The sequence below is a fragment of the Natrix helvetica genome, assembly GCF_964273705.1.
Source record: "Natrix helvetica genome assembly, chromosome: 1".
NCBI lineage: Eukaryota > Metazoa > Chordata > Lepidosauria > Squamata > Natricidae > Natrix > Natrix helvetica.
This window is the reverse complement of record NC_138548.1, coordinates 290,493,221-290,513,702: the sequence shown is the minus strand read 5'-3', so window position 1 is coordinate 290,513,702 and position 20,482 is coordinate 290,493,221. Positions and strand designations below refer to the sequence as shown.

At 35.0% G+C, this 20,482-nt stretch overlaps 1 protein-coding gene across 6 annotated transcripts in view; it reads left to right on the top strand.

Annotated features, from left to right (window-relative positions):
* EBF1 (EBF transcription factor 1) overlaps positions 1–20,482 on the top strand; it is a 363,592-nt gene that overhangs the window by 310,673 nt on the left and 32,437 nt on the right. The window lies entirely within an intron of this gene.

The window sequence follows — 20,482 nt, the reverse complement described above, 5'->3', positions numbered from 1 at the left end:
TGCCATCAAGTTGGTTGTGCCCACCTGCCCCCCCCCCCCGAGGTCAAACACAACCCTGATGTGGCCCTCAATGAAATCGAGTTTGACACTCCTGCTCTAAGTGATAGTGTTCAAGCTACCCAGGGCTCTATTTAGTTCATCAGTCTTGGCAAATTCAAAAACAATCTTGCTCATCAACAAATTCTATATGTTGCCATGTAGAACAGATGTAAGCTACTTCCTCCACTAAAAATCCCACAAACTCATCTAGCATGCCTTTTTTCTGTCTACCGTTTTCTAAATGGGTATTGCTTTTCAGACTAAGAAATTGTGACCTTCCCTAAATTACATAATCCCCAGTTTTTTACATCCTAGAGTAGTTCTCTAGCTACACCTGCAATACAACATTTATTGCTAATGATTAAAGCCCATATTTTTTTCTGTATTTTCCATTCAAAACCGAAAACCCTGGACTGCAAATATGAAAAAGTTTGATGAGCTTTCAAAATATCGTTTAAGTATCCATCACAAGATTCTCACCACTGATTGCAATAGATTACAGTGCTTTATACAATGTTCAGAGAAATCAACCTTTATCTTAGTATAGTGTTTCAATGTGTAGTTGCTTGTGGTACATTTACTCCACTAATATGACGACTGATTAAGTGCTCAAAAATTAAATTGGCTTTTCCTGAAAAGGGACTAGTGTAGTTTTCTCTTTTAACAAGGTGAAAATGTCATGTTGTCCAACCAGCTCTCCACCCGTTCTGCTCAGCCAACATAATGTGGCACTTTCTTCTTTAGAATATAAATTGTGGTTAACCTCCTGGCCTTGGGAGCTGCCACTTTACCCTGCTTGTTCATTTGTACCTGGTACTAGTAGTTACCAGCAGGAAACCCTTATCCTGACTTTCCGAAAATCTAGGGTTAATTAAAGAGTCTTTATGAATCCCTCCCACCCAGGTCTTCCTTGCAAAACACCAAGAAATAATAGTTTGAACAGTTCTTTCTTCAAAATTTATAGATATAGGTTTAAAATTTGTTCTATATTATAAAATAAGTTAATATTTTGCAATTGAAGGAATGTTAGTAAGCCAGTTTAATAACTTCATATCTACTTTGTACTTTGTAACCAAATATATTTTTGTGGGAGCATGCCTCAAGTTGAAAAGAGGACCTCTCATTAAGCATTTATGAATTTTGATTGTAGCCATAAATATACCTGTAAAAATACCACAGAAATAATAAAAAAGGAGGCCTACAATAGCCTGACAATATTCCTACACTGAATACATCTTAATTTTTAGAAGATCTTTTGTTCCCATGGAAAAAAGAAATGCTCTCTGAATTAATTTAGAAGCGGGAAGAAAGATAGGAAAATATTTCAAACTTGCATTAATATTTGAAAAATAGGTTGGTTGGGAAAGTTTTTTTTCCCCTTTGCTTTTATTTCCAGTGATGGCATGGCTGCTTTTAGTACTGGAGTGGCAGAATATCCTTGGGAACAATGCTAGGTCATGATAGAAATGTTATATTCCAAGAATATAACTAGGCTGTTATTCTATGTTTTGAACTTTTTGTATCCCAAAAAAAGAATTAGCGCCTTTGAATGTACAACTGAGCAGAAAAGCAGAATATAAGATGAATGAATGAAGAATGGATGAATGGAAATCATGTTTTTGATACTTGTTCTTTTCTTATTTTTAATTGCTAAGATAATGCTAGCAATTATTTTTTATCCTACAATGACAAAATCCCATGGCTGATATATTCAGGCCACTTGCCCTCTTTATATTGTTGCAATTAATGGAGAGCTTCAACCTTTGCTTGAAGATGGATGGGTGGTTGCAGTTCACCAACTAATTGCAAAACATTGGTTCAATGGCATTAAAAAAAACAATAGTTTTGATGCTTAACGAATAGAATGAGCTGTTTCTAAAGATCATCTTGTGGCACACAACTATAAATGAAGCCTTTTCAATCCCTCTCTGGCTTCTTCTATAAATGGTCTTACATATATAATGTGGGCAATATATAAAAAGAATAGAGATGAATGTACATGAAAATGTTATAGAGCAAGGAGAAGCAAAGATTTAAAAACAGATTCCTAAAAAAAATCTATCCTCTGTGTAGCTGGGAAAATCTATTGGTCTATCTGTTATTGAGCTTGCCAGCAGCTCTTTTAAGATAACTGCTGGATCTTCAAGTAGAGATCTTTAGATGATCAAAGACTTATTGTCATCTAGATTGGAAAACTGTATGTTGGATTCCACTAAGGAACTGCTGTGATAAGCAGGCAGCGCATTATAGTAGATAGAGTGTGTGACTAGGAATAGGGAGACTCAGGTTTAAGTCTGCCCTCAACCATGGCATCTCACAAGTTGACTTTAGCCTGTCATTCTTTCTCAGTCTACCTAATAAGGTTGTTGCAACAGGGATAAAAATCCCCATGTAAGTTGAGTTACTAAGAAACAACAGGCTGTAAATAAAAATAAGTCAGAAGGATGTGACAAACAAGACATTTTGAGGATAAAATTACTGATTTTTGTTTCAATTTGAATATCGCTTTTAGTACAGTGTATACTAATGTATACAGTTATCATCTTGACAAATTTAAATAGATAACTTTTAGTTTATGAAGCCTGAGAATAAAATTAAAATACTTTTAAACGATACCATCTACCATCTGCTTTCTTAAACCCTGAGCATTTTGGCATATTCAAGCTCGCCAAGGCAGTTAACTGGTTTTACAGCCTTGAAAAACCACCTGAAAACTACAACTGGTCCAGAATGCAGCATTACACACTGTGTTGGACACCCTTAGGTTAACTCACATTGCATTTCTGTTGTGCAAGATATACTAGTTTGCAATATTCTTTCAGGAGCAATTCAGGACATTGGTTATTATCTTAGTTTGGTTTTAAAATTAAACAGAAAACATCATTTTATTAAAGAAGAAAGATGACTAGCTACTAGACAAATATATATATTTGTTTAACAAAAGACACTTCTGATGGCAACATTTGTGTTTGATCTGCCATTCTTTAAGAATACTCTTAACATTTTCATTTCCTTTTTTCTTGGCTTAAAGAGACATAATTAATTATGCTGGAGACTGGTTTCTCCAGATAAATCAGCACATTCTCTATGATTTGTCCTTGTGCTTTATGTACAGTGAGAGCAAAGCATGACTGCATTAGAAACTGTGTCTACTGAAGAGGGATATCTTCACCTTCTGATAAATTGAGCACAATTTTTGGAATTGTGACAATGTCTTTTTTGAATGCACCATTGTTGTGGAGTTCTTCCATTATCATTCATTTTCTGTTACAAAGCCTTGGAAGATTCTTACAACGATGGGAAATCCTGTTTTCATTTCCAGTTTATGTGGTGGCAATCCAGAGAGTTCAATTGAATCAAGGAATTATGTTGATTATGAATAGCATTAACTCCTCTCCTAACAGCATTGAAGGAACTATAGTCTTTCATCATTGCAAGAAAGAGTCTGATGCATGTGGCATTGATTTTTCTCATCATCTAATTAAGGGTTACCAAGAGTTCTTTGAGAACAGTTCTGCAGGACTGTTAAATGTTGGGTAGATAAAATCTATATATTCTTTCATAGTTCTTGCTGGCAGAACTATATCTTCAAGTAATTCTATTTCTTCATTTTGAATTTTCTGAATATTGACTCCAACATCCAAACAGAACAAAGAATATTTTCCTTCTCCATCCCTCAATCATATTTTCTTTTCAACTGAATCTTGATAAAGGTTCTCCATATGATTTTTTTAATGTATAAAGTCTCCACATCAGCATCATTTCCTCTTTTCACAATTGTAAAAGCTAATGGAATTGTAAAAGCTAATGAAAATCATGACAGCAAATGGTTAAAATTCCCCCAAAGGCCTCATTCTTGCCACATACATTGAGAAGAATCCAGTCGATGGCTTCAAAGCTCTCCTTCCTAATCATTGGGGCTCTTGTCCCAGACAATAATTTCACATGTGAAAGCAAATGTGCATTACTGGAGCTTTTTCCAAAGTTACAAACAGTATCTTCATTTTCTGTGAGAGGTATCTTGAATCATGAATGCCCTGTCCTAACACCAAGCATCAATGTTGTTGCAAGACCAGATGATGTTACAACAATGGCAATATCTCCGTATCTTTTAACTTCAGCAAGGATCAAGTTAGTAACAAATGCCTTCCCATACCTCCTGGTGCATTGATAAAAATTGCTGAAGAAATATTGCTTGGCAAGTACTTGCACACAATTATATACTGCTCTTTGCTCATTATTCAATAGGATTTTATTGTGTAATATAAATCCCTGATATTTGTTTCTATTGTATTGCATTTCATGCAATAAAACCTGATCACAGCTATTTTCATTAATTGTACCATTTATTGGTTTTGGCAAGTATATTCTTCAAGTGTTTTTCCAAATTTCTCTCTTGATTCTCTTGATTTGTAAGAAATCTTCACACAATGCATTCTTGAGCTGGTTCCATAATTGTCATGGATTGATTTCAAATCCAGTTCTCATGGATTGCATGTCATCATAATGGAAAATCCAACATGGTCATACTTCCATATGCATATACAATACATCCTGGCATCTTAACATCATTCCATCATATATTGTTCCACCAATAAATGTTGAAGAAAGGAAGATGCACCTTCCAATGTTTCTAAAATCATAATCATAATTCTATACATCAGTCAGAGTTCTGTATGTTGTTGATCTCAAGATTTCTTGATTCATCTAGATGTAACTCAACCTCTTGCATTCAATCTTAGCAATCATATCAACAATGTATTTTTGGAACCTCTTAGAAAGTTATTAAACACATTATTATTGTTCATTATTCAATATGCAATGTAATGCATTGCTGCTAGTTCTTGTTTATCACTTGGAACTGATGATGCCAGCCATCATCTCCAAGAGGAAAGAAAAGTATGTATTGAAAACTGTCATGGGAGCAATGGGCTTCTGAAATTATTTGCAAACCATCTCCTCATTATTTCAATATAATTAGCCATAATGTTGGTTCAGTTTCAGTATTGTTTGGTATAATCACGATGACTTCATTGAAAATTTGTGCATTAAATCTACTTTCATGTTTAATATTGATCTCCAGTCAATATCACTGGCAATGGAAAATTCTGGCACATCTTGATTTTTTTTTTTGCAAGTCAAAGGAATGGAGTGTAAAGCCTTTACCTTTACCTTTTATTTTGATTTTTATACCGCCCCCTCTCCCCAAAGGGACTCGGGGAGGTTTCATTATCTAGAAGTTTCATCAATAATCTAACCAATCTCATGTTGAATTCCATCATTGTATACTCATTCTCAATTGATGCCTTGAGGCTCCATGAAGTAAATTTGAATAAATTTGGCTTGCTGGTTGGGATCTGGCATTAAATATTCAATGAAATGATGGATTTGCCCTTGAATAATATGAATAGCACTTACACTTATATACCACTCCAAAGTGCTTTACAGCCCCCTCTAAGGTGTTTACAGAGTCAGCATATTGCCCCAACAATCTGAATCCACATTTTACCAACCTTGGTAGAATGGATGGCTAAGCCAACCTTGAACCAGTGAAGATCCAACTCCTAGCAGTCAGCAAAATTAGCCTACAATACTACATTCTAACCACTGTGCCACTATGGCTCATTAATCACAAAAGTTCTCCATCATTCTTAGTTGGAAGGACTTCTTTGGTACCAAAGGATGCCATTTGAAAAAGCAGTTGAATTGTCTGATATTCTTCCTGAATGTATATGCAACAAGTTCATCATTGTTATATAAACTGAGGAGTTCATTAGGTAGAGGTTGCAAATTGCCCCAGCAGCAGCCCAACCATATCAATGGCCTGAAACATCTACAACTTCCCCCAATTTCATTCCTTAGGCATCATGTGTCCTGGATTTTGGATGCATTTTGTAACTTAGCCAACTTTAGCTACCTAAATTGTTGCCCTATGAATCACTGTTTCTCCTAGGTATAGGCAATGACAAGAAGAATTTAGTAGCATATGGATTGAAGACTTTAGAAGATTGTTAGGGCTAGGAACAGATAACCTCCATACCCTTGGTATGGGTTTGAGTACAACACCCAAATCACTCAGTAATTAACTTACGTTGCTTCCTCTCCAATGAGTAGCTTCTATTAACGTCTAAGAAGGCACTCTAAGAGTTTTGCAGCAGATGAGTTAACATGATTTGATTTGCAGACACTTTAAACACTTAGCAGGAGACAGCGCTGGAAGCTAATTAAATCATTCCAAGGTGCACTGAATTATCTTCTTAATAAGAAACTATTTCACTGAATTATGTTGGCCCTTTAAGTGAAATCATGTGTGGTGGTGATTCCAAGGTAAAGTTTGCTTGCCATTAAATTTCAGAGGCATGTCATGTAGGTCTGAGTTCTCTGTTTTAAACACAATATTTTAAAAAACATCCTTTTTTAAAAAAAAAGTACAAAAGCTCCTTCCATGTACAAAAGCCAATAATCTTTCAAGTTGAATGAAAATCTTACCAACCATAGTCTTATAAACCTGCCCCTTTCACCCTGGCATAGTGTTTGTGTTGTTAAGTGGGGGGGAAAAGAGGGAGGGGGGAATGCTAGTACACTCACTACTTTTCAGATACTGCATCTTATTTAGTGTACCGGAATTCCCAGTTTAAAGTAATCACAGAATTTATGGAGAAACGGATAAAAAAGGTTGTAAAATATTGATTTGAGGAAAATGATAACACAACTCATCTATAATAAGAAGAAAAATGAAGCAATAATTCAGGAGGTATTGAACGGCCTGCTGCTGGTCGTATTGATCTGATTCTTTAGTGTGTGAAATCACACCTGAAATTGGAACTGCATTCCTTAGCTCATTATTCTGGAGATACCAATGCCTCATTACAAGGATCTTGCAAAGCTGAGAGAGGGAGGGGGGATATAGGCTCCAAATTTTATCGTGGAATGGTACGGCTTTCCATCAACAGTGTCTGCTGTTAACTGCTATCATTGTGACTACACAGATGCTTTTCTTCTTTAGTCTGTATCTTCTTTGCTAAACCTAAGCAATTAGGAAGGTGACATAAGAATTCACGATGTTATCATATCAATGTGGTTGTCCTATAATCTCCTTTGAGTCTTCTCTCCTATGTATTACGTATTATTTTTCTCAATTGCCTAGTCCTATTATTATTTGTCTCTTAGATTTATTTTTTGTTCCCTTCTTACTGAAATGAAGAGTATATGCCAAAGCATGACTTTTTTGTTACATCTGTTGTACTTTAATGCTGGTGTAGTACATAAAATGGTCAAAGTCCTTCTGAGCCATTCCTAAAATAAGATGTGTCTTATAACACTGGATTCCACATCCCATAAATATACTCTGCTGTCTCTTTTTTTTTAGCTAAGCATAGAGTTCTTTATTGTTTATTATTCCTATTGCATCAATATAATTATAGGCAAGCTCTTCAAACTCTGCAAGTTACATCTTTAATCTAAAGCTGGTGATGTGTTGCAACTTTGTGAGTGAATAAGAGTACATTAACATTAACAGAGTTGGAAGGGACCTTACAGGCCATCTAGTCCAACCTCCCATCCAAGCAGGCGACCCTACACCATTTCTGACAGATGGCAGTCAAATCTCTTCTTGAAAGCATCCATTGATGAAGCTCCCACAACTTCTGAAAGCAAGCTGTTCCATTGGTTTATTGTTCTGTCAGAAAATTTCACCTTATTTCTAGGTTGAATCTCTCCTTGATCAGTTTCCATCCATTATTCCTTGTCCAGCCTTCAGGTCCTTTGCAAAATAGCTTGATCCCTTCCTCTCTGTGGCAGCCCCTCAAATATTGGAAGACTGTTATCATGTCTCCCCTGCTCCTCTTCACTAGACTAGCCATGCCCAATTCTAGCAACCGTTCTTCATATGTTTTAGCCTCCAGTCCCCTAATCATCTTGGTTGCTCTTCTCTGAACTCTTTCTAGAGTCTCAACATCTTTTTTAATAGTGTGGTGACCAAAACTGGGTGCAGTGTTCTAGGTGTGGTCTTACTAAAGCTTTATAGAGTCATATTAAACCTAACTTAATCTTGATTGTACTATTGCAAGTGAGTAGGAACCATTATGACAAGGACACGGTCCAGCACATTGGTACTGTATTGCATTGCACATTGCAGGACTGCCTTGCCTTGTGCTGGGGTAGCACCTGTAATCCAACTATCACATCTGCTTCCAACGAGAAAAGGCTGAGAGGTTTGACTGTGTAGCTGCTGACACATTCAAAACAGGGAAGCTCCAAAGTTTGTTTCATTGGTTCAGTTCTATAAGTATCCACTGCAAACCACAATGGCTAAAAATGGGGGGAAAGACAAAACATGTTGATAACATCATGCTAATTTTAGCATTCACAGCTTGATATACATTTTTTTTAAAGAATGCCATCTTATTTTTAGTTGTAAAGTATTGTTGGATATAGTTGAAAATATTGCCAAAACAGGGCTTTCAGTTATTCTTGTCTCAGGAATATTATCTCCTGTTTTTACAAATAAATGCCATTCTTTCTTAGATGGCAAATCCATCCTTTGATTCTGTTTTTGAATTAAAATCGGAGTCAAGTGATAGACATTTCTTATCATAAATTGTTTTAGATAAGTCAGTTTCATTTACATTTAATCAAATCACACTTTATTTGAAATATAGAGACAGGAAAACTCTGCTACAAATTGGGTTTTTTCTCTAGAGAGTAACAGAAGAAACAATGCCACCAATATTTCTGTAAGCATGTATATTGAATTTTACAATAAGTATCAGGGTGAGACAATGATTTTCTGATAAATTCTCATGTTTGTCAGAATTCCAGCTCATGGGATTTTTAAAGTCATTGTATTACTCTTTGCATAACTAACAATCATCTTTATGCCTATAATTTCTTCCTTATCCAAGATATGTATTGTCCCTTCTCTATGACAACTCTTACATTGTCTTCCAAAGTTTTTATGAGGGTTGAAATTATTGCCATTATCTTCATTATTTAGAAAGATTTTCTGCCACTTTAAAAAGAAGCATAGATGAAGATGGGAAGAATAAGTAAATCACACAATCTCAGTTTCTCTTCTTCAGAAGAATAAAGAAACATTGATAAAGACAGCCTCTTCTGGAAATTTCTGTAAGAAAGCATTATAAGTCCTTTGATACTCAAAGTCAGCCTTTATTGTAAATGTCCATTTGTGATGGTTTTTATTAACTACCTGAAAAAGTTATCTTCTCTTCCTTTCTCTCCTCCTAGAATCCATTAGTTTTACTGCTGCTACTTCCCTACTATTCACATTTTATAGTAGCCACATCTAGAATTGCAATCTGGATGCCACAAAATGTATGCAGCTATAGTAGAGGTAGTCTTCAATTTACAACCACAATTGAGCCCAAAATTTTGGTTGCTAAGTAAGACATTTGTTAAGTGAATTTTGCCCCATTTTATGACCTTTCTTGTCATAGTTGTTACATGAATCACTGCACTTGTTAAGTTAGTAACATGGTTATTAAGTGAGTCTGGCTTCCCCATTGACTTTGTTTGTCAGAAGGTCATATGATCTCATGAACCTGGGCCACTGCAGCTGTCATATATATGAGTCAAGATGCCAAGCATCTTAATTTTGATGACTATGGGGATGTTGCAACAGTTGTAAAACAAAATGGTCATTAAATTACTTTTTTCAATGTCATTGTAACTTTGAACAATCACTAAGCAAACAGCAGTAAGTCAAGGAATACCTGTATATTTCTGATGTCCATTTGCCCACTGAGGCAAAATGAAGGGCTTGGTGGAACTATTTAATTCAGTAGCTTTGAAAAATTTTCTTTCATCAATAAGTTTTGATATGATAAATCTTAGTTTATAGAAACTAAGTGTACCAGTGTAAAACTACACTGTAATATTCAAATGAAGTATGGAAAGAAGTTTGTTCATTCACATTTGTTAAGAGTGATGTGGAATGCAGTAATCCTTCAATCTTTGAACATTTTACAATTTACGAACCTACAGATAGTAGATTTCCTCTCACTTTCTACACTTTTGAGATGATGAGAGCTAACACAGATGTTCTGTCTGTCTGATCCATTGACACATACATCATTTTTTATTCTGTGGCCATCGGATGATGGATATCTTGTGTAAATCATCTCTCTGGTTCAGAGTCTAGAATGCATTAAAATTAGCCAATGAAATAGTCTACTATCTAGCAGAATTATGAAGCTCCCTAAATTCACGCTTTATTCAGTGACATAGCTTTCATTGACTTGAGCCCAGGTTAAGTCTATATTGATTTTAAGTTGCTCTATGATTAGATCTGAACAGCCTAGTTTAATGTACTCGTAGATCATATTTAAAGTTTAAATCTGCTCTCTGAAGTCTGTCTGTATGAATGAATATAAAATATCTCAGATATATTTTCCATGAGTCACCTTTTTAGTACAAATATGTCCCTTCTTCAAATGCTGCATTACCAAACCCAGCATACTGAAAGCCATAGAAAACTAATCATTCTAGATGGATCAAATAACTTCCTGTTCTGAACTTTCCTAAATATTAATTGTACAAGAACTATCAACAAAAATGAGCCCTGGTTGCACAGTGGTCAAAGCGCAGTATTGCAGGCAAACGCTTCCACAGTCTGAAATTCAATTCTGTCAGGGGTCACTGTTAGCTTTCCATCCTTCGGAGGTCGATAAAATGAGGGCCCAGATTGCTGAGGGCAATGTGCAAATAATGCTTACATTGTGTATAAGCCCAAGTATTATTGCTATTTTTGAAGGCTTACTGTAAGCAAAGTTGTTAAAGTAATCTTCAGCACTCAAGAATATTATTTGATTTATAATATAATGCAGGGACTTTGCCTCCTTAAAGCCCCCCCCCCCACAAAAAAAGCACCCTCATTGTTGCCATTTTTTTCCACAGAAAGTTAATCCGATTACCTATACTCTGTTTATTGGGTTGGTCCTTAGAATGTTAAATCAGATTATTGTTCCAGTTTTCTGCTTTCAGCAAACTATTTCTGATAGTAACATCAATTAAAGCATGAACTTTTTATAGTTAGGAATAATTGCTAAAACTAAAAATCAATTTTATTGTGGTCCTCACACCACTTCTCATTTGAACTGCTCCAAGAAATTTAAAAGCAAACGATGTGTTCTCCAAGCACAGATATTTATTTTCATATAAATAGAACAATAGGCATCTATTGTTCTATTGATATTATTTTGCTTCAGTATATGTGTATATTTCTAGAATAAATTGCTGCTTTGTATTTTGTTTAATGTTGTAACCCAGATCAATCCATTAAACAAGGACACAGATTAATTTAAGTAATAAATTGCCAACCTTCAGATTAAACACATTGCCACTTAGTCAAGCATTAATCTCCATTCTGCTAAGCCATTTTTTTTTGAAAAAGTGGAGAGTGACCATATAAATGTTGATAGTATAGAATAGAAAAATGTGGGAAGATCAAAGCACTTTCCATATCTAGTCTATTTGTTGTATTTTAAAACCACAGGCATATTGATACATTAAAGTTTTGATCTTGCTATCCAGTCTTAGCTCCTATTTGAAGGGAACACAAGTTAGGAAGATAACCCATATTATTTGTTAAATTGTAAGGTTTACAATTCAACAAATAATATGATAAGGTTAAGTATTTAAGTTTTCTGCAAAGCCATCAGATATTGGCTGAGTACGCAAAGATGAATGAGTGAATGAAGAAACTAACTCACTTCCATATAAGTAGATTTGCAAAGAGTTGGGAGTATACTTTGTGTCCTAGGTTACATCTGTTAAATGAGAGATGGGAATTTTTTTAAAGTTTTTTTTATTCTTTTATATATAGTTACAAGTATAGATTCACATAGTTATTATTCTTATTTATCTTTATCATTTTTACATATTTGTTTTTTCCATATAAAAGGTTAAAATATACATTCTGGGTTGCTTTCCTTACCATCCCATACACCTATTTTGTATTATCACCACCCTAATTTTTCTTTTCTTTTCACCCTCCATTCTCTACTTTCTTCCTTTCTCCTCTCCTTTCCCTTTCATTCTTCCCTGGCCTCTCCCCTCTTCCTCTTCCCCCTCCTACCTTCAAATGAGAGATGGGAATTCTATTGACCTAGCCTGATCGCTGTTCTTGACTACAAGATTTTGTTATGCATAATAAGATCTAGCAAAGAACTCTTCTTTCTTTGTACTTTGAAAGATTTTGGTCTGTTGCATTTATGATTTTGATTTTGATGATAATAATCGGACAGTGTCAAGGACATTTGTAAACAAATCTTCATTGGTTACCACAGTTGGATTGGTTAATCCAGTTAGATTGAATCACAGAATAAGCAAATGATCAGATACTGCTTTGCATTCTGAATGATGCAGCTGCATCAGTGAGTCTAGACCTTGAATGCCTAAATAATACCACAGAATATAGAAAACCAGGCAGATATATCCTTGACCTTTTCCCATTTTGTTCATGTTTTGCTGTTTCTCCGATCCTATCAGTGCAAGGCATGGTTTCTGTTCTTGTGGGAATTGACTTGCTTTTTCTATATTTTTCTCTTGAAAAATTCTGAGGCTAGCTTACAAGGGCAGCCTGGCTTGCAACAAGTGATTGGAGAAATTCTTTGGCCCATCTTCTCAGATAAGAAGGAGCTGTGCTTGAATCCTGTAGACGGGAAAGTTTCAGCTAATCAAGATAGATGATGCTAACCAGATGTTAGATATCATGACCTGGCAGGGAAATCATCTATAAAACTAAATCATGACTTGCTGTCTGATTCTAAATAAATCAGCAGTATTAATTACCAAAAGGTAATAGAGAATACTTTTTTGCTTAAGCATTTGTAGCAGATCATTACCTAGGTGAAATAAAAAAAATAGCTTTCCCCTTTTATTCTCCCAGTATATACGGCCAAAGGGATATTGACTTGTGAATGCAGCCCGGAAAAAAAGAGTTAGCTTTTCCTGGAATTATGGACATTTATAGAAGTTTATCAAAGGAGCATTTCATCTTAAAGAGACTTAGATAAGATATTTTTTTTCAGTTGCTGCCTCTAACTTGGTGCCCTCCCCTGCTGTCAGGTATAAGACGCTTGTAGGCTTGTTCCGGGAGAGTAATAAGTATTGTTGTTAAGCAATTGTGGTGTTGAAATTCAGTTTCAGTAGTTCTGCCAGTATTTATCTAAAATACTTTCTCCGATGCGTGTTGGAGTTCCACTAAACCGTGTCTTATTGTGCGACCTTTTCATTTTCCAGTGAAAAGGGATCAGCTCGTCAGATAAAAGCTACAAGCTGAAGTACAGGAAAAATGCGTGCTCAGAAAATCCGAGCATGATTGAAAACAAGATGTGTTAAATCAATGCAGTTTATCGCCTGCCTATTCCTGGCAATTGCTGTTCTAAGCTCATTCTGAGCACACCCTGGATGATAAAAGTAGACTGTCACGGTGCTCACCAGGGTGTTGAGGGCAAGGAAACATGTTTATCAGGCAGGTTGCTATGATTTCCTCCTCTCGATTACAGTTATTGTTAAAACTGTTGAGGACATCAGCTGGACAATTACCAGGGTTACAATTATTGGTGGTGCTAAAAACTACTGGAAGCTCCAGAATTTCACATCCATTCCCCTAGGAACATAAGATAAGTTAATATTTTTTAATGTAAACTAATTTAAATGTACCTGTTAACAGGGCCAGATTTAGATGAAAAGAGGCCCTAGGCTATTCCACTTATGGGGCCCTTTCACCTCCCATTTTTAAGTTTGTAAATTACATGAGAGATAATAAAATACATCATTACTGTGATATATATCAATATATTAAATGAAACATGTTGTAATTGGTACTAAGCTTTATAAAAAATCTGGCACGGATAATAAATAAAAATAAAAGGCCCCTCTTGATCTTGAGGCCCTAGGCTGAAGCCTAGTTAGCCTATAGGAAAATCCGGCCCTGCCTGTTAATCACTCTCAGGGTAATAATGTTGTTATTCTTTCTCCTGCTGAATTGAATGTATACTGGTTCCAGAAGTTTCTCTTTTAGAATCAGTAAACTGTACAAGGAGGACGCGGTGGCTCACTGACTTGAGACGCTGAGCTTGTCGATCACAAAGGACGGCAGTTCGGTGGTTCAAATCCCTAGTGCCGCATAATGGAGTGAGCTTTCATTACTTGTCCCAGCTTCTGCCAACCTAGCAGTTCGAAAGCATGTAAAAATGCAAGTAGAAAAATATGGACCACCTTTGGTGGGAAGGTAACAGTGTTCCGTGCACCTTCGGCCTTTAGTCATGCTGGCCACATGACCACGGAGTCGTTTTCAGACAGCACTGGCTCTTTGGCCTTGGAACGGAGATGAGCACTGTCCCCTAGAATTGGGAACGACTAGCACATATGTACAAGGGGAACCTTTACTTTTTACCTTAAACTGAAAAAGACTTTGGAGTGAAGCAGAAGCAGTTGAGTTTAAATGAGTTCTTGAGGCCCATTTATCAAGGGGTTAATGGTTTGATAAAGCAAAGTATGTTTGTATGTGTGTTTAAACTTAATTTTGCACAACAGCCATGGATGTGCATATTCTATGTTTTACATAGAATAGCTAAACAATACTTTTTCATGTTCCTAGCTGATTGCTGAAGACATGATCAATAGTACAATGCTTTGTGATTTATTTATTTTTTAGTATGACATGCTTTCCACTGCAAGGTGAAGGGGAAGCATGTAGTTGCTTGAAGAAGCCTGGGCTTGTATTAAACGTCATTAACTCCAAAAGTAAACCTGCATATTTTATACAATACAATAGCAGAATTGGAAGGGACCTTGGAGGTCTTCTAGCCCAACCCCCTGCCTAGGCAGGAAACTCTATACCGTTTCAGACAAATGGCTATCCAACATCTTTTTAAAGACTTCCAGTGTTGGGGCATTCACAACTTCTGGAGGCAAGCTGTTCCACTGATTAATTGTCAGGAAGTTTCTCCTCAGTTCTAAGTTGCTTCTCTCCTTGATTAGTTTCCACCCATTGCTTCTTCTACCCTATTTTGAAATTTTGAAAGATAGGAAGTGTTAGGTGTGAAAAAAACAGGACAAAATTCTTTATAATATAAAATCAGGGTAAATTAATCACAGTTGCTATCTATTCATAAAATAAAACCTATTTATTTAAAAACCAAAGTTTTATTTATACATCTTAATAGTAATGTCTCAGATTGTATATATATATATATATATTTAAAATTGTAGGGAACAATATAGATTACTTCAAATATTTTCCACTTTAAATATTAATTAATACATCTTTTAATGAGATACTTTGGTCATTTTCATACCAATTGTAATAATCCAGGCAGGTGGAGGAACCTATTGGATGTATTCATGATACATCATCCGGTTTATTACTCAGGACTGTTCCTAACTTTTTGATATAATATATTTATATTATTTTTTAAAAGAGTTTGTAATAAAACTTACCAGAGATACAGTCTCCTTTCAGATTGATTTAGAGTCACATTTCTTTCTTCATATTGCAACTAAGAGTTTAAATAACTTGATTCTGAGGCAAGGGTGTATTTGCATAGATTTTTCTAGTTATAATTTCACCTTAGAAATTTTCTTTAAATATAGCAATTTCATAAATATTTGATACAAGTTATGTTTCATAACATCCAATGATAGGAAGAATGATTCATAGTCCAATTACATAGAATGCTCTCTCACAGGCTTTCTTAACCAGATTCATACTTAACAGGTGTCTTTTCTCATTAAAATATCCCTATCTACCCTGTACAATATTATGGATGGCTGGGTTATGCGGTCATCCACACGTTAGTCTTTCATAGCGAGGAAGAGATTGAAGACATCAATGGAATGAGGAGTGCCTGAATGGCACACATTCCAATTTTAAAAGTTCTGTTCAAAGTGTAATTTTGTGCTTCTGGAATGTTCAAAATGACCACAGCCTTTTTTTAAAAAAAAATAATCAAAATTCTGCTAGTTCGGGAAGTTTTTCAGATTGTTTTCTGAATATTCCCTTTTATGAGTGGATTCTTAAAGCAGTGGTATCTTTCTGTCAGGCTCATGATTATCAAGAGTGGCAAAGCACAACAGCCCTACATGGGCAGAATGTTCTTGATAACAGTAATTCAATTGCAACCTTCCACTAGTTCTTTGCTTGAATTAAGATCAGTGGTGAGGAGAAACCAGTGACACAGCTTCTAGTTGGCAGTCTGACCCAGTTGTGGAATGTTTTTTAAGACTCCCAAGTTGCTATAAAATCAAAACTTTACATTTGCTTTTAACTACATATTCTCCTATTTGACTAAAGAATGGCATCAGGCTACAGGACTATTCAGAAAAAGAAATCCACAGGAATACTTTTAAGATTTCAATTGTTAAAGGAAGCAATTTCTGAATTAGCATTGCAAGCACATCTTTAGCACCAGGCCTTCCATCCTTGTAGAATTTTTGACAGCCACTTCCATTGCCAATTGAAATATATATCTAAAATTTAAAAAATACAATTTATGATTTATATATAATAAATTATCTTTATAATCATATTTGCAAAAATAGTATTTTATTTTTTAAAATTAAGACTCTTTAGAAAATATTCTTTAGATGGTAGATTCTCAGGGTATGTTTTCACTTGTGGATGTATGTGCAAAGTGGATTTTGAGGTTTTTTTTTTTTGCATTTTTGGTTAAGAAAATGCATTGCTAAGAATTTGAAAGCAACCTAATACATTGCCATTTGAATTTGAAAGCAACCTAAAGCAACAATCAGTGTTGTTTTGTGTTTGAAAATGATTAAAAAACATATTTCTTGTGGCTGAACTGTTTTCAGCCACGCAATTTAGTTGGCAACAGTGCAATAGTAATTGTGTATACTAATTTTAAGAGGCAATTATCAATTTGTTTAATAAGTGACTAACAATTACTATTAGAGAAGAATTGATTTGCCATTTCCTTGGACATTAGATATTTCCTAAATGAAAAGGACAGGGAAAAATATCAAGGATATATGTATACATATATGTATGTATGTATTTGTGTTACAACCCCTGGTATGCCTAAATATGGGAGGAAGGTCACTACTCCCTCTTTCTGTCCTTCGGCTCATCACAGAAGACCATGCAGGCAGAAAACCATATTTTTATTTTATTTTTAATGTTGCCTTTTTATATTTGTGTTGTATTTGTACTGATAAATAAATAAAGGGAGACTAGTATAGATCTATTTTGAGCTAATTAGCTCTCATCAGCTAGCCATACCCTTACTGGGATTTGAACCTGGGCTGTATTATATCTTAGGCAGGAGTCTTAGCTACTAAGCGTATGTATGTATGTATGTACGTATGTATGTATATATGTATGTAAAAGTTCAAATAAAAATTGCATGTTTTCTGTTGGGATGGTTGTATGCAAGATAAACAGGTTATATTTTGCCCCAATCTGTTATGCAAGCTATAGAAGTTGACTAGAAATGTGACAGTGCTAAGATTTAATGCACTGAATTAAATATGGTATAGAACATGAAAAAATATGATGTGTTCAGAGCTTTATTTGTTCTTTGCATATTTAATATGAAAACCTGAAGCAAGTTTCCTCAGGTTTGAGCCTTAAAGATTAGTTGAGAATACAACTATGCAACCACCCCCAGGTAGCAAAACTATTCTCTGTACTAGCTAAGTACTACACTTCAGAAGTGGATGAAGCCAGGATCTGTTTTGGAGTTTTAAAGAGTAAAATGAATGATTTAAATATCAGCAAAGGTTAAAGCTTGGAGGTTAAAGCAAAGGTTTCCACTTAAACCTCCAAACACTAAAATGAAAGTCCTCAATTTTTAGAATCCATCCATTCTGGGTGAACTCCAGGGCTAGAAGAAAAAAAAATCATTTTGTTTCATTCATTCATATAAAAATGATGTCACAATATTAAAACCATAAACAAGAACAAAGTTAAGAACAGAATTTAAAAGGTTGGGGTTAAAATATTAAAAGGTAAAGAGTTAACAAGGTAGAGATAACATTGTCTCAACACCAACCATCATCAAGGTTGCATATAACTTTTCCAATTTTAACATATTTTCTGAAGGCAGAGAAGAATGGGTCCCTGCTTCAGCAGAGAAGACTGTCTTCCTGGATCTTGCCAATTGGAATTCTTTAATCAATAGGATCCCTAAAATACCTCCCCCCCCGCCTGACCAGTTTGGGTGGGACGGTTCCTCAGATAACCTAGGCCCATGGCATGAAGGGCTTTAAAGATCCTAACCACCACTTTGAATTGGATGCAAATTGGCACAGAATACAGCTCACATAGCAGAGGTGTTACATGTGCGACCCAAGGCTGCTTATGCCACCACATTCTGAATCAGTTGCAATATCTGGATACTCTTCAAAGGTAGAGCACATTGTAGTATTCGTACAAGAAATGACCAGTGTATGAGTGGCTGAAAGAAGGGGTTCTTCATCAAGGAAAGGGTGTAACTGGTGTACAAGATGAAGTTAAACAAAGGCTCACCAATTACAAGTGACTTTTGATCCTTGAGCAGGTGACATGAGTTCAGAACACTCCCAGATTATTGGGTATGTCTGGGGCAATGCATCCCCATCCAGGACCAAAGATGGTAAACCCATGGATATAGAGGTGCCTTCAATCCATAGCCACTCCATCTTACCAAAATTCAGTTGAAGCTTGTTGTTCCCCATCAAGATCCATACAGCCACTAAACACTATTAAAGGGCACCCATTGGGTCACTTAACTTGCCCAAGGTGAAATATATCTATGTGTATTTCTGGCACGTGTGTGTGTGTGTGTTTTAATTTTAAGAATGTTGCTCACAGTTAGTGTTGTGAGATGGGCAGCCATATAAATCAATGTAAACCAAGCAAGCTACCTACCTAGTAATGTAGTTTAAAACATTGTCTTGATCTATTGTACTGTACACATTCAAGAACCGCTTTGATTTTTTAAATCTGATACCTTGGTTGTGTGCATTTTCAATAATATAGATATGGCTATTAAAAATGAAAAGAAATCAGGAATGCTTCGAATATACCTTGTATTGTTTTGTTTCTGGACATGCTCTGAGTTTTTCCAAAATATTTCCCCTATAGTGTGCTTATTTTTCCTGAAATAATAATGTTGAAATGTGTCTAATTCAATTATTCCCATCACATTTGAACAAGTTTCCCAAGCTATGATATTTGAACAGGTTCTTTTAATTGCTGATACAAATGTCAATCATTTGGCTGCAAGATGAGAATGTGTCTTGAAATAGATGTTTCCTGCGCATCAGTCATTTAATCAACAATGAAAATGTTACTGGTACATCAATAGCCCTTCTTGATATGAAATATTGAAAGAAGAAAGATAACCCTTGAAAGTCTGTTAAAAAACAGAACATACATTCTGTCTATTAACAATTATGAAAATGATCATTCCATTGTATACATAATACTGTTATTCTAAAGCATATTAAAAGGAATTCATCTAAAGTACAATTTTATTATTGTATGGAATGTTTTGGAATTTTTAAGGTACAGTTTTAAGTACACTGCATAAAGAATTTCTAAGCCTGACTGCACTCAAAGAAAGTTCTTCCTCAAGGGTTTAAATAGTAATTCATAAAATGGAAAGAATAATAAATATTGTGCCTTAACTCATGCATGAGCATAGACAGACAGTTTTTGTGCACCTGGGTATAATTTTAGTTAATTCACACAAGAGACAGGTTGAAAGTTTATTGTTTAGATAGGAGAAAATGGCTTAAATCTCATATTTGCAAAAATGATTGCATTACCCTAAATGAAAATGGTATTCTATTAGTTACTTCAATAAGCATTTTGTTTAGAAAAATATTTTAATAAAAAAACTTATCTGAACTTCCATACAACTTAAAATACATAAGTGAGGGAAAGTACTTTCTTTGATTTAGATGTCTTTGGAAAGTATAATTATTGGCTTTTTACTCATCTATGTAAAATAATGTATTTTTATAAATGGATTTCTGGCCACTTTAATCCATTTTTCCATTTCTTTAAAAAAACATAAAAAGTAAGCACAGTCAATCAAAGAATTTTAAGGTTTATTTCCTCTTTAGAAATGATTGATAGCCATTTAGATTTACAAGCTGACAAGTTAAAGGGTGCTATTGGTATAATTATATACTATATTCACAGTCTTTCAATTTAAATGTCCTTTTAAAATCATGACATTATCATATCTGTATTTTGAAAAGTAGACCAGTCAGTTTGGGTTGGTACACAAATTGCTTCCATTAGCCTTGGGACCTATTTGAATTTAATACCTTCTTTAAAATCAGCACTACTTTCAATGTACTTTTGAAACTTAGGGTAATGGGAAAGCATTTTTATAGTATGTGTTAACTTTATTTTTAATGTATGGATGAATGTTACAAACACAAATAAAAGTGTTACTCAGTCTAAAAG